This window comes from Coloeus monedula (genome assembly GCF_965178545.1).
Source record: "Coloeus monedula genome assembly, chromosome: 17".
NCBI classification, from domain to species: Eukaryota; Metazoa; Chordata; class Aves; order Passeriformes; family Corvidae; genus Coloeus; species Coloeus monedula.
The window spans coordinates 6,575,678-6,589,540 of record NC_138797.1 but is presented as its reverse complement, the minus strand read 5'-3'; positions in this window follow the sequence as shown (position 1 = coordinate 6,589,540).

Sequence of the window (13,863 nt, the reverse complement as noted above, 5' to 3'; positions counted from 1 at the left end):
GAGCCCTGGCAGAACCTGGTGCATCCCCTGGCCACAGCAGTGTCACTGCTGACAGGAAGACCCCAGCACAGAGCCCGGTCTCCCTGAGTGCTGGAGAAGCCAGGGGTGGGAAAGGGAGGGCTGCTGGTGTGAGACCACCACGGCAGAGCTCAGTCACCTGTCTGAGGCGCTGTGGAAGCGCTGCCTGTGCTGGAGCAGGGCCCGGTGCTGGCACCCGGATAGGGCACCCCGTCCCGGCCCCGGCCCCCCCTGCCGCCCAGCGCTGCCGGGCTCCGTGGGACGAGCAAAGGCAGGACCGGCGGGCCCACGGCTCTGCTGTGGGGCAGGGGCCGGGGATGGCGGCGGCGGGGCCGGAGCGCAGACACCGGCGTGCGGCGGCCGGGAGATGGTGCTGCGGGACCGGCGCGGGCTGCGCGGGGCGGGACCGGCACCGCCCGCCCCCGCTCCCGCCCCGTCCCGTCCCGCGTAGGCTCCGGGTGGGCACGGGGGGCCCTGTCCAAGGGGTTGCCCAGCGCGGGGCCCCCTCCCGCGGTTTCCCCCCCACCCACCCGTACGTGCGGGAGCGGCCGCGCTCCTTCACCCTCCACCCACGCTGGCGAAACCCTGTGATTAAACGTGATTGATTATCTGGCCCCTGTGCGTGAGCAGCCCCGAGCCCCCGGTGCCCCCGGGACCGGCGCTCCCAGCTCTGATGTTCCGGGAAGGATGCTTTGGGAATGGGCGGGTGCTCCCAAGGCAGAGGCTCCCATCGGAGGAGGGAGGGAGGGAAGGGCCGCTACCAGCTGTGCTGACCCCCACCGTGGCCCCAAGCCCTCCCCAGCACACCCTCGCTGGGCCCGTTCCCGTGCATGCGCGTCCCCTGTGGCTGCCCTCACTGACCCCCACAGCAGGAGCTGCCCCCAGCACAGCCGTGCCCTCCCCGTGTCCCACGCCAGAGGAGATGGAAGATGTGGGCAGGGCTGCCTGCAGCAGGTAGCTCCATGCCCCGCACCTCTTGGCCTCTGCTCTGGCAGTAAAACGCACAGGTGGGGTCCATCCCAGTGCAGGGCAGCGCTGCGGGGTGCTGGGGTGTAGCAGTGGAGTTACCACTCGCTCCAAAGCACTGGTGTGGGGCTGCAGTGGCACTGAGCTCACTGCAGAATTCAGGTACTGGGAGCAGCCTCAGCCTGTGAACCATCACTACCTGAACACAGGCAGCATGGCATGAGAAAGGCTATAAATCCCAGAGCAGGAGCAGCTGGAGCATGGAGCAACTTTGCCTGTACAGGCAGTGGCACATTATTTAATGCTCCTCTTAAAACCTAATGTTAGGTTTAAAAAGGGAGATAAAAACATGGCAGCAGCTTTCCTTCCTCTCAGGGCTTGGCGCTCCCAGCAGTGCTGGTGGGATGGTCCCAGGCTGGGCAGCATTCCCTTGGCACCAGCCCAGAGAACACCCAGTTCTGGGGACAGATGTGATCCCACTCCAGCTGGAGAAGGCTGGTGTTATGTGGGCCACAGATGCAAAGTCTTTGGCCCCAAACATTAAGCCTTTGGCCCCAAACATTAAGCCTTTAGCCCCAAAGGACTGTCTCCCCAAGATGGCAGGCTGATCTCTCTGGGGCCATGTCCCCACTTCCCCCAAGGCTGACCCTTCCCTGCTGGCACACAGCATGTGCAGTGCCTGCTCCCGTGTGTCACACATGTACCATCTCATTAGCGCGTCTGTCCCCCAAAGTGAGAAGGGAGAGTGTGTGAGGCCTAATTGAATGTAACTAATTATTCACTCTGCAAATGCTCTGTTTAAATGGGATTGTGAGGGACAGAATTACTCATTCTGAAAAGGGGAGAGAAAGAGAGAAAGACAGAGATAAAACAAATAGAGGCGGATGCTGGAGCTGCAGCTCGCTCTCTCTCCCCAGAATACCAATTACCGGATGAAGTGATTGTATAAATCTTTACCGAGTGAACGGACTGTACTAGTCACTTACTCCTGTCCTCTTATTATGAGGAAGCAGTGAAAAATCATCCCACTCTCCAGTTAAGGGTTCCCAGTCGCTGTCTTGGGCAATATCTCACCAGCTGGAGAGCTCACCTTGGGGCTTTCCCAGGGTGGAGGTCGCATTGAGACAGGGCCGAGCACTTGGCAGGAGCCCACACCCCTCCTTCACCCCCAGTGCTGGGGAGGAGCAGTGGCTGTGCATGCGCTGGGAAGGTGCAGGACTTCTGCCCCAGGAGGAGCCAAGCAATGCCATGCAGCACCCTGGAACATGGGGAGACGTGGGCTGGTCAAGGGCCCCAGTGTCACACATGTGACAGGTCACCTAGGGACCCCGATGCCTGGTGCAGTAGCACTCCAGGTCTTGAGCCCTCAGCTTCCTTGTTCTTCCCTTCTGTGGGTCCAGCCCTGCCAGGGCCCTGATCTCCTCCACTGGCTCCTGCAGTGCTCACTGAACAGGGAGAACATGGTGCTTCCCAGCCTCTTCCCACGCTGCAGTCAATGTTTCTCACTCAAGGTGTCTCTGCTCCACTGGTTGCCGAAATGCACTCATTTGCAGTGACCTCCATCACTCTTGCCTGCCACGTCTTTTAATCCCAGATCCCTCCAAACACTCACATTTCTGTTCTTGGTAGTGGTGTGGGATGGGAGAGGAGGTCCTGGCCATGCAGAACAGGGAAAGCTGACAGAGTCTGCCTGCACCCTGCCATCAGTGGGGAGCACCCACACCCTGGGTGAGGACAAGGTGGTGAGGACCCATACTCCCTGCAGGCAACCCTGGACCCCTGTCACCACAAGGGATCCAGCACACCAGGGGCTGGTTTACAGGGACAAAGACCACCTGGTCTCCACATCCTGCAGCCAGAAAGAGAGGCACCCTGGGGCCCTGCAGGTGCTGTTCCAGAGAAGCCACTGGAGTTGTGTGGTGGATTCACTGGGGGAAAAGAGGCTGGGCACAAGTCAGTGAGGAGAGGGTAAAACTTCCAGTCTGTCCTGCCTTGTCCTGGTTAGGGATTTGATTGTTGCCAGCAGCGAGTTTCCATGCACTGGAGATGTGCGTGTGTGGGTGTGAGGGAGAGATAACATCATCATCGTCATAACAAATGCAGTTGTGCAGCTCCATTCTCTGCTTATTGGCTTTCTTCTCTTTATCTATAAATAATTGCGGGGACACAATAGACTTTTAAGTCTGCCAAAGAGTTTGTCTCCCTCCAGCAACTGTATTGCTACAGTGCTGCCACCTTATCTGCTTGTAGAAAGATGAGGGTGGGAAAAATATTTACTGTCAGGGATATTTGTCATCTGCAAATTACCTCTGCCTACAGTTTGCAGCAGGGATGGGACTGATGGCACCGATCTGTACTGTGGGAGTGTGAGCACAGGGAGTCTCCACACTGCCCCAGACCCACCTGAGCCTCATCCCATTAGCTGGTGGGGCAGGCAGCAGCGAGCCAGGAAATCCACTGTGCGTGCAAAGCCATGCCACAGGGATGAGGGATACAGCTGATGATGCTGAACAAGGGGCCCAGCAAGTGGCTTGACACAGAGGATCACCTTGATGGGACTGGGACATTAGGCTCAGAGGTTTGCCAAGTTTCCAGCCCCTCCCCAAGCAGAGGCCTGCACCCACAGGCTGTGCAGCAGCCCCCAGCACAGCAGCCTCAGGCACTGACCACCGTGAGAGCCCCAGGCCTCGCTGTTCTCCTGCAAAGGCCAAAAGTGCTGGACACTCCACCACTCTCTGAGTACCCACCATCACTGCCAGCCTCACTCTGCCTGCTGCTGCCAGCCCCACCAGGCTCACTCGCTGCTGGAATTCCTCACATCCTGCAGCCCAGAGGCCTTTGCACAGCACTTATCACTGCAGTATCCAAGAACTGATCTAATTGATGTGACACCAATTATTCCTGTATCACTAAATGCAGAATTAATGCATCTGTGTGTACAAACCTCCTAGACCCTGACCATGAAATTATGACTTTGACATGAAAGGAGATAGAGCCAGGAGCACCATCTCTCATCTGAGCCCTCATTATTGCAGCTCTGGCCAGCCCTGCCGAGACACCTCCCTGATGGCCACACAGACTACGCAGGATCCCTGCATCATCCAGCTGGCTGCATGAAGAGCTGGGGCTTTTGGCTCTTTGCAGACTGGGCTACACCCATGGTGGTCCCACACAGTCATGCCAACCCAGGCAGCACCAGCCCAGAAGTGAGTGCTGGCAGAGCTGCCATGGCTATTGTGACAGCCAGCCCAGCAAGCTGTGTGCTCTGCAGGGCAGTGCAAAGCCATTTCTGGGCTGTGCAGCACAGCCTATGCAGACTGAAAAGCTCTTGGCTTGGGCATGGACTGGTGCTGGGAAAAGCCATGCATTGCACTTGAAATTTTACTGTGAAATTAGGCTTTGCCTGGACATGCAGGGCTTGGCACAAGCAGAAGTTTGTATTTTGTAAATTGCTTTCTACAATCAATTAAAGAAAAGAGAAGGCTGTGGCCAGAGGTGGCACGCGAGATGGCTCCAGGTTGGGGCTGGTTCAGGAGCCCTGCCGTACAGCTCCAGGAGCAGTCCCAGCCCCAAGGGAGCAGCCTCAGAATGGAGAGATAGCGGGGCTGGGCAGAGCTCACCTGTTTGAAAAGGACGTGGGCAGCTGTGAGGGGGGAAGACGGCCCCCATCAGGGGCTGCTGCCCCTGTGCCCACACTGCCCACTGGGGTGAAGGGCTTCTTGCCTGCTTGCCTTGGCACCCCACTTGTAGCCATGGTCACTGCCACACACCCCAGCTTGGGATGCACCAGCCACCATCAGAACTGTGTCCCACCACTGCTCCACATGCCCTCCTTGTGCCTCTGGCATGTCCCACAGCAGGGGTTTGTGGGGCATGGCCCCACAGTGTTCAGCACATGGCAGCTGCCCCCAGGCCGCACACCATGGTGTCAGCACTGCTCCAGGACAGCAGAACAGAGCGGTACTATGTGAGCTGGGGGTGGAGTGAGGCACAGCCAACATGGCAAAGCTCTGGTACCCTTCTCCATCACATTTGGGGACAGCATGGTGAGCACAGCGCATCAGGCTGCTCGGATGGCGAAGGGCTTGCCCTGGTTCTGGTTTGCTCAATGTTTTCATTAAGGACCTGGATGATGGAATAGAGAAAGTGCTTATTAAATTTGCAGATGACACGAAGCTGGGAGGGACTACAAGTATCTTGGAGGACAGGATTAGAATTCAAAATGATCTTGACAAATTGGAGAAATGGACTGGAAAAAATAGGATGAAATTCAACAGGGACAAGTGCAAGGCAGTACGCCGAGCAGGGGAACAATCAGCTGTGCAAACACAAGCAGGGCCAGTGGCATGGAGCCCAGCCGGGCATGAGGCCACACAGGCACGGGGCAGGCACGGGGCAGGCACGGGGCAGGCACAGGGCAGGCAGGAGGCATGCTGTCTGCTCACTCTGAGCTGGGGAGTAGGCCATGAGGAAGCAGGAGGAATGGATGGAGGGAATGACAGAAACCTCTGTTGGCCCCAAGCACAGACTGACCCCTTGGAGCTGTGCCATTGGCTCCCCTGCAGTCCCACACACCCCTCCCACCTGGCCAGGAGCTACAGTGAGATCCAGCAGCATCAGCCCCTGTACACTTCAGGTGTGTGGCTGAGCAGAGGTTACCTGCTAGGCTTCTCCATCCCCTGCCTTTGCCAGCTCAGAGCCCGGGCACACACTGCCCTGTGACGCCCCAGGGAGATGCCCCTATGCCAGCTCCAAAAGATGCTCAGCCTTTCCTACAGAGCACCACTGAGGCAGATCCCCAGGTGCTGGCACAGCTTAGCACCAGGGGCCAAACCACCATCACATGTGCAGGAAGCTTTGCTCCAAAGGCACTTCCCATGCCTGGGGCTCAGCTGGAGGTCTGGCCGCAGCCCCCTGCCCCACAGCACACACCCCTGCAGAGATCCCCTGGAGCCCTCCAGCCGCCTTCCCTTCGCTCCGGCAATTAGAGCTCCAGCCAGCCCCCTCCGAGCCTGTGCAAACACAGAGGCTCATTTAAATAAATTAAGAAGACATAATAAATCAAAGGGAAATGAGGGGCTGCGCCTGGGGGCAGGGGAGTCACTCGAGTTTAATTACATTGGCAAGCCTCTCGCAGCAAAAGCACAGCAAGTCCCAGATGTGTCAAGCACAGATGTGCAGGAATGTGCAGAGCTTGGTGGCAGGGCTGGTGGCACCACCCTGGCGCCTGTGCCCGGCACAGCACCGGCACAGCACCGATTCCAGTGAGTCAGGAATGAGGCACGTGCTGGCAGAGATGGGTCCTGGGCACTCGCCACTCCAGGGCACCTGGGCAGCAGTACCCATGTGGGCAGATGGCATCCTGGCAGTGCAGCACGGGCAGCACCTCGTGCCACATAGGACATGCTGGGGCAGCCTGCAAAGCCCTGTCTGCCCCATTCCCAGCCCCCTGCCCTTTGCCCCATTCCCAGCCCCCTGCCCTGTCCTTCGGCCCCTGTGACCACCCAGAGTCACCAAGTCAGGCTGAGGCTCAGGGAGTAGCACTGGCACCACGACATCCCTCTGCCACACGGGATTTACAGCCCGTCCCCTGTTGTTTAAGAACTCTCGCTCACGGCTGCATCAGGGACTCCAAATAGAGCTTTGTGTAGAGGCAGCAAATTTATGACACTGGCTCTGAATCCCCAGTCAGATCAGGGGCCAATTCGTCTTCCCAGGGCTGAGGGTGAAATTAAATTATTGTAAAATAAATCTGTAAAAATGATGAAAAGACCATCACCCGTCGGCAAGGGCGGGGTGCCGAGAACCCACGCGTGGCCGTGACGGATGGGGCTCACCAGGTGATAAAGCGCCCGGGACCTGGGAGCTCAGGGATTTCTGCTGTAATCTCACTAAAGAGATGTTGTTTACAGGAAAAAGGATATTTGGGGGAGGAAATTGCATTTCAAGGTTAAAGGAAAAAAAATGGAGCAAATCTCCCAGGGAGCCACTTATGTGTGAGATGGCAGCAGACAGAGACAGGTGTGGGTGCAAGGGAGCAGCCGGGGTGGGATGCGGTGGGAGGCCATGCCAGGCACACACATGTGCCAATGGCCAGGTCCCCTGCCTGGCCTCACCATCAGTCCAGGAAGCCCAGAACCGGGCAGCGATTGCCCAGGCTCCCAACAAGGGAGGCCAACAGGGCTGGTGGGTCCAGGACAGCCTGAGGGGGCCAAGCGTCCCTGTGGATGCTACCAGCCCACCCTGACAGAGAAGCTGCTGCCACGCTGCTCCCCAGCCCTGGTGCCATCCTGTCCCACCACAGAGGTGCCTCATCAGCCCAATAATGGCAAACCCTCACTGCTTCCTGTGAGGAGCCCTGCAGGGGCCTGAGTGGCCCCCATCTGATGCTTCAGGGCAAGAGGCATGTGCCCTGCACAGGGGCTTGCAGCTTCCATGTTTCAGTCTTATCCCACAAGATGGATGCTGGAGAGAGATTTTTTCCCAGCGATGAGTGGAAAAAATAATGACTTCAGCTTACAGTGCACTGGCTGGCCATTTAACAATAGGCCATTAGCATGGCTCAGCATGGGGAAGGGATTTATTTAGGGGACACAGTTGCAAAGACAAACCAACACCAGGTGCTTAATAGCGTATCAGAGGTATCGGAGTGTTGCAGTGCTCAGAAAATGCATCTGTGGGAGTTCAGAGACTTTATCCTTCATGTCTGTGAAATCCCACAATACCAGCAGATATTTCTCAACTCTGCCCCAAGTACAAAAGCTGCTCAGGGAAAGCAGTGGGTCTGCAAGGGCAGCAGCTCCTACCACAGCCACCCTGGCTATCCCAGCACTGCCAGGACTGGCTTCCGCTGGCACAGACCATCCTGTGTCCTCGCACCCACCCAGGGCCACTTGCAAGGCCTGTTAAACCTCGGGACTTCCCTCTGTCCCTGGCAAAGGCATCCTGAGTATGACACAGGGGAGGGACCTGTTCCACAGTCCTGGGAAAGCCCAGTCCTCCCATCCCAGGCTGGGTTGGGCTCTGACATGAACCTCTCTAGCTCATCCCCAATGCTTGTGCCATTGCCCAGAGCAGCTCTGGAGCATCAGCAGGCTTTGCCTGAGCCCTCGCTGTGCCTTGGAGGCCCGGCCAGGCACTGTCATCCACCAGAAACCTCCTCACTCCTGCAAACACCATGGGTCAGCCACAGCTCCAACCCCTGTCCTGCCATCACTACCAGGGCAGCACAATGATCACCAACATGTCCCTGCCCATGGATGGACACAGACTTCCTGACAGCAGGGATGGGTGCCAGGCAAATCCCCTCATGCCCGTGAGTGCTGCCCCAAGAGCGCTCACTGCAATGCCCACCAGTGCACCCCAGTACATCCCAGTGCATCCCACGTCCCAGCCAGGGGTCGCATGGCTGAGACCCCTTGCACGGCTGTAGTGGAGCCAGAGAAAGGGCCTTTGGTGGACCCAGAGCCTGCATGGCGTGTGGGGCCCTGCTGTGTGCCAAGTGTGGCGAGGGGTCCCATGGCAGCAGGAGGGGCCGGGGGCAGGAGCTGGCGGCCGCCCCACGCAGGCGGCACGGCAGCAGTGTGCCGAGGTGGAAGTAAAGAGTTACTGAGCAAGCAGACGTTCAATAATTCATGGTCACTGAACTGTAACAGGAACAACGACAAATAATAATACAGGAAAATGGGGAAAAACCTGAAATCATTAGGCCAATGGTTCAAGCATGAAGAGCGCGTGCTGAGGGAGAGGGGTGCAGTCACGCCATGCCTGGGTGCAGGGGTTGGTGCCAGCTGCACTGTGACACTCTGCCCCCAGCCTGGCACCCCTGCTGTTGCCCCATGGGGGCTGTTCCAGGGATGTGCCCAGCCCAGGGGAGGCTGAGCTGTGCCATGTGCCAGCCCTCAGTGCCCTCTGAGCCTGGTCGGCATGCAGGGAGCTTGTTCACGTGTCTAAGAGGCAGGGAAGGCAGATTTGCTCTCCCTAATTATAATTAGTGATGCTTGCCATGGGAGTTTGCAAACATGGTTTAATTAGAGCAGCCGGGCTCCCTCCACATGCTGCACCCTCCCCGGGGTCAAGGACAGAGTGGAGTGAGGGAAGCAGGAGTTGGGGAATGCTTGGCAGAGTTTGGCTGCTGGGCCCACACAAGATTTACCCCTTCTCTTTGCCCACAGCCATGGGCCAGGAGGCTGTCAGTGCTTGGCTTAGTTTAGCTCAGCTTGTCTCAGCTGGCAGGGATCACCCTGTGTCCCTGTACACACCCTCTCCCCAGGTTCTGGCACTACCAGGATTGCCTGCTGCTCCTGGGGACAGGAGGACACCTGTGCACAGTGACTCAGCCAGAGGCCAACAGACTCTGAGCTAGGAAATTTAATCTACAGCTACAAGAAAGGGCTGTGGAGTCTCTGGATGCATGAGGCTGCTGCTTCTGTCAAGAAGAAAAATAGGAAAGGGGCGTAGGGAATTAGACAAAGGCCATGAAGCAGAGAGGGAGGGTTGGGTGAATTCAGGGGGAGCAGGCAGGGGCTGCTGCAGCCCCAGAATGGGCTGATGGCCAAATGTCCTTGGTCCCCAAAGCCCTGCAGAACTGGGACCAGGATGGTGAGAGACATCAGTGAGTGCCAGGAAGGGATGTGTGTGAGGGAGAACAAGGCCCTGGTAGTCTGAACCTCTGGATGCAGCCAAGACAAGCCCTGCCTAAGTTGCCCTACTGATGCCTTTTCCTGGTCTTAAAATCAAGAGTCATACACGGTTAGAAGGGGAAAAGGGATTTTACCTTGGTATTTATTTTAAGGATCCTTAGGTGTACACGTCCAGGTCATATGCATCGAGATGCACCCCGCCAAGTATGTGTCCCCCCAGCCTGGGGTATAACATTATAGGTTTTACTAATTAGCAGATCTATCAAAGATTCCCCAATGAGAGGCTCACGTGAGCCCCCCTCCCCAAGGAACCTTCCCCTGGATGGTTCTATCTTGGTTTACAGAATGTGTTCTGGACAGGACCTTGGGGTCTGGGGCACACTGATCCCTAGCTACGAAGCTTCTAAAATGTTCAGTCTATTGGCTTGACAAACAAGTCCAAGAATGTAGGGAAAAAGCACTAGGAATACAGAAGTTGTAAAAAGGTATAACAGGGGTATAAAAGAAAAGGCAAAAATCTTCATGGCATCACTATGACTAACCAGGTTATCTGGAGGGATGAATTTGAGATGAATGAGAGCATCCTGAGCTCAAGGACAGTCAGCTGTGATGGCTGTGCAGCAGCAGGCAGTGTGTCCGTGCAGGCTGAGCCATGGAGACGACACCTGGAGTCGCAGCGTGGAAAGCAGTGACCTGGTCAGAGCTCCCTGCACGGCACTGGGGAACCTGGATGACTAATTGCCATTGTCACCACACCTAATTAGGAGGCTGGCCACAGCCAGCTGGAAACTGTAGGTGTTAATTCTTTCTGGCGGGGGTGGTGCCCCGTCCAGAGGGGCTCCTTCCACCCAGCCTGTCCGGGGCAGCTCCCATCGGCCCTGGCACTGTGTCCCCGTCCTCACCCTGCCCTGAATATTCAACACCCATCGGCGGGGCACAGCCTACCTGGGCACTGGCCGGACACCCCCTCCCCGGAGCCGCACCGAGGGGACACAGCTGGGGCGCTTTGCAGGGAGAGGCTGGGCCGGGTGCCCAGGTCCTGTCGCTCCGGGGGCAGGTGCGATGGTGAGGCCGTGCGACCGCTGTGGCTCGGAGCGGAGCTCGGTGTCTGGGTGACAGGTTTACAAATCACCACTGCTGCGTGCAGAGGGAGCTTGGTTGCCTCGGCATTCATCCCCGCGCTAATTGCTGCCTCCCCGAGGAACCCGATCCATCTCGCTGTAATTGACAAAAGGCAATTAAAAAGCAGTTGTGAATAAAGGGGGACATCTCCGGAGGGCCTGGCAGGAAAGATTTAGGTGCTTTGCTCCCTGGTGCTTTGGAGATGTTGCGGTGGCGTGGCCGGGCAGCGATGCTCGGGGCGATGCTGGGGGTGGCTGTACCCCTCCTGCCCTGTGCCCAGCCCGGGCGCTCTGCCCGGCTCCCAGATCAGCCCTTTGCTCACCCGCGTTTCTCCCTGCCCTGCCAGCTTCAGGACCATCTGCTTGCCCCATGGTTGATCACCAGACAGACCTGAAGACCCAGCCGGCTGCAGGCTCTTCGGACACCTTCCTGGGAGCAGGAGCAGCAGGGTCCTGCATCCACGTGGGGCCAAAGCCAGCCCCCTGTAGAGAGCCTATCCCCGGGGCTCTCCTCAAGCCCGTGGAACTGGGAGAGCCCCAGCATCTTCCTCTGCTGGGAGCTGTGGGTTCATGGGGAGTGGAGGGCAAAACCACACCACGGGAGTGCCATGGGAGCGCCCTGGCCCTGCTGTCTGCGCTGCCACCGAGCACGGCCTTGCAGGAGACAAAGGGCAATCAGCAGCGATGGCACAGAGAGTGGCACAGCGAGTGGCACGGAGCTGGGCGTGAAGAGCAGCTGATTGAGGAAGAGATGCGTCAGCTGCCTCTTGTGCACAGCAATCTCCTGATTGAGGAGAGCAGCAGGTGCGAGTGCTGCCAGCTCACCTGCAGAGAGGAGCTCTTCCTGCCGAGGTGGGAGGACAGCGGGGAGGGCAGGGGGGATGTGAGATGGTGTGTGTCCTGTGTCCCTGCACTGCAGAGCCCTGTATCCCCCCACAGCAGAGCCCTGTGTCCCCAAATGGCAGTGCCCTGTGTCCCTGCAGGCATTTCCCTACCAAGGGCTGGGCAGGTTTGCCCCAGCCTGGCAGGGACAGTCCACCTGGGGACAGGGGCCAGGCAGCCCCATGGGCAGCAGCAGGCAGGGGCACTGTGCTGTGGTTTCCAGCTTTGGGGCAGTGCCTGTCAGCAGGGCAAGCTGTGCCCACCTTGAACAGTGCCAGCTGCTGATGCTGCCAGGAGCCAGCCTGTGGCATGGCAGAGCTGCCTTTTTGCCTGCTACTTGCTTGGGTCAGGGCTTGAGAGCTGCCCAGGGAGAAGCAAAAAGAGGCAAAATGCCTGGGGTGTGGCTCAGGCAGTCCCAGCCCCTCCACTTGCCCCAGAACCTGCACCAGCACTGGCTGCATGACTCCTGTTGAAAGAATCCCACCTGCCTGTGGTCCATGGGGGGCAAAGGGTCAGAGCTGCCCTGTCCCAGGGGTGGCTGCCATGGGACATGAGACTTTGGTGGGGCTGCCATTTCCAGAGGTGGCAGATGGCAGGATGTGCTGATTCTGGGATGTTTTTCGCCATCTGTTGGGTCTAATTGACTTCCTGCAGAAGTTCTTAAAAAAAATTAAACCAGTTGCAAGAAGAAAATTGTTAATTAAAAGGCCTTTTGATTAGATAGACAAATATTTACCAATTATGACTGACCCCCGGCCACTCTATTTTTTGTTTGCAAACTCCACAATCAGCAGTTATCTCAGCAATTACGCCTGTGCCAGCGATTCCCTCGTGTAATGCCTCCCCCGGGGGGGGTCCCTGAGTGGTGGGGAGGCCAGTGAGAGGAGGGGGCCCAGTAGTCACAAGGAAGGGGTGAGCTGCCCACTGTGCCCCGGGCGTGGCCACGCACCACCCCACCCACACCCCGCTGGTGTTACAGGTGCCCTGTTCTGGCCATGGTGGTTTTTGGTGGCAGCATCCTCTCCTGTGTCCAGTGCCTGTCCCCAGGCAGGCAATTTAGGCTCATGCCACACCATAACCTGAGGGAACATGACTCCCAGCAGAAAAGCTGTTTGTGTTTTTGGGTGAGACTGAGCACACAGCAGGGCTTCTGGCTGACCCCAGTGCCTTGGGACAGGGACACCCTATGCCCAGAGGCTGCAGGACAGGGAACCTGTGCCTGTCCTTGTGTTTGCCCATCTCATGCCAATGGGTCCTGGACAAATCCCATTGCCCACGAAGGGGCCAGGCCAGTGTGACCACAGCCTGTGGCACACCAGTTCCCCTCTCTGCAGAGGGCACTGGTGTGGTCACACTGCACCAAGGGATGTGCTGGGAGGGAGTCCCGAGGTGCAGCACCAGCCACACACTCCCAGGGCAGGACGTGGGTTTTAATGTGGTACAAAATTGATGGATGATTCTGAGCAAGTGAATGTTCAGTGTAAATTACCCATGTTAGGCTCCAATCCGTGGCTAATTCATTAGACACACGTTTCTACACAAAAATAAAAAGCCTTCTGCATGCATTGTTCACCAAATGCTCTGAAAAAAAGATGTGGGGAGGCGAGGTAGTCTCTTGACCCACTGTTGAGGTTAAATCCTAATTCTCAGCCTCTCTGCTTCTGCTGCCAGGAGTGGGAACAGCTCCAGCTCAGCCTTTCAGGGAAGTGCTGCCAGCGCCTGCCTGCCCCAGAGCCTGCTCGGCCATGGGGCTCAGAACCCCTCAGAGCACGGAGGCGATGGAGATGAATGCACAGCATGGCACTGAGAGCACTGGCTGCCAGCTCTTCAGGGAGAACAAACCCTGGGCATCAGACCCGGCAGAGTGCCAGGATGGCTGTGAAGGCACATTCCCATGATGTAGCACCATTTAGAGTCTTATTAATGGAGTGGGAAGGCTAATTGTGATTAAAGTAACAGTGGTGCTAAACAGATAATTCTGCCCTGAACGGCAAGATAGATTTTTAAAAAAATGAATGAAAAAGGAAAAGATAGAGTAACCAATCTTTAAAAATACAGAGATCAGTAAGTGAGGATTCATTTTTTTTATTAGCACAGGGCTCTCGGGGGAGGCATGTGTCTGCATCCCCAGTGCCCGAGACTGCTCAGCTCATAATAAATGGCACACTGGCGATGCTGGGCCTGCCCACTGCATTGCCATGGCTACTTCACTCTGCCTCTGCAGAAACTAAATA